We start from the raw sequence: 1,859 nt of genomic DNA on the forward strand, positions 1-1,859 counted from the left end.
TAAAGCGGGCCTTCCGCCAAGCTCTTGACGACCCAAGTAGGATATGGCAAACTGCATGCCAGGGGGAGAGCACAGAGCAACCTGGGTTAACCTTGCAACAGAACAGAAACTGGTTACCCTGGACGACAGTACAATAACTGAGCTAAAGGCACCCTCATGCTGCCCGTGTGACTGAGCATTTCAAATCACCACCCATTTCCCTGTGTAATGAATTTCTTTTGCATCCTAATCATATTGCAGCCTGTGACCTCTTACCCACTGATCATCTGTATTATAATGAGATTCATCTTCGTCTAGAAGAAAATACAATTCCAACTTTAATCAACAGCCATTTATTTCTGAATTCTTGTATTAAAGTTTCACATTACAACACTGTTAAAAGCAAATAAGCGTCATGGTTTTCTCAGTCCTTGACCGTCCCTTATGTGTGTGTGTGTTGTACCCTGTTGCAGAGGTGTGTGTTGTACCCTGTTGCAGAGGTGTGTGTGTGTGTTGTACCCTGCTCAGGGACAGGGCTGCACACACACACACACACACACACACACACACACATTGCTGCAGCCCCATAGAGCGATACGACTGATAAATACCATGAAACTAAGCCAGAGTAGACCCAACAGAACATATATAGTTCCTATACCCAGACAAAGTGTCTCATCTCCTCTGTGAACGTATTAATCTTCAGGGCAGAAGTGAGCTGTAAATGGACATGCTCTGGTTGAATTTGGGGCTGGGGCTGCAGGCTGGGGCTCTCCTGCAAGGTCCTCACACTCCCTCTTTTCCTTCTGCCTCTCTCTCCTCTCACTTGCTGCTGTAGTTTCTGTCTTCTGTGTACATTGTATGATCATCCTCCTATAACTCCGGCCTCCCCCTGAGGGCTGCTCTCCCCCTGCCTCTCCTCCAGTTTCTGGGTTCAGTTGATTGTTGACCTGTGTTATTCTCCTGCAGTAGATCTCCTGTGCCTAGTTCTCCTCCGTGCCTAGGGCCAAGAAAAATACCCTTTTCACGCCGCCGGAAATGCCACTTCCAGTCTAGGGAACACAACTTCCGGCAACATGGATTTGTTTAACAGTACGAGTTCTTTAACGTAACTTTGGCTTTCAAAGGTTGAACAAAACGACCTCATATCAAAAACAGTGGCCAGTATGTGATATTACTTTCAGGATTTTCTGATCAACTGACGTACAACTGAATGACGTAACGAGAGGCGTTGACAAAAGTTGGATTGACGCTAGCTAGCTAGCTTTACTGCTGCTGACGTTTGTTATTATATATTTTTTTTTACATCTAACGTTTAGCCTCAACGAATATAGTAAAGTGCACAAAACGACAACGTACAAGTACAAATCTAACCTTGTACGTGAAAGAAAGAAAATGTTGACGCAATTGTGTATCCCCAAACGTTGTGATGAATTAGCTAGCTATTAGAATAAAAATACTTTAGCTAGCTAGTTACACACCCAAAACTACAACAGAAGCAACCATTTTCTTCTTGCGAGCGCAGTGCCGCTAACAATGATTATTCACCGCCACCTGGTGTAGTGGAGTGGGATAGATGAAGAGGGTCCAAAAAATGAGTTCAGTTATAAGGACAAAGTCATCTAAGCTATAAGAAAGCAATGGTTAAATCAAATAATTTCCCTTCCCTGTGTTATTTGAGAGGCGGAAACAGATTTCACCTCCCAAAATGGAATGTGTAGATCTAGTGGCATGCTGGAAAAGAATGCAAGATGCATGCCATACCTGTGCAGAGCTCTTCTTGATCATGGTTCTGAGGGCAGGGCTGTGTGAACAGCTGAACATGGTTCTGAGGGCAGGGCTGTGTGAACAGCTGAACATGGTTCTGAGGGCAGGGCTGT

The sequence above is a fragment of the Salvelinus sp. IW2-2015 genome, unplaced genomic scaffold (assembly GCF_002910315.2).
Source record: "Salvelinus sp. IW2-2015 unplaced genomic scaffold, ASM291031v2 Un_scaffold2282, whole genome shotgun sequence".
NCBI lineage: Eukaryota > Metazoa > Chordata > Actinopteri > Salmoniformes > Salmonidae > Salvelinus > Salvelinus sp. IW2-2015.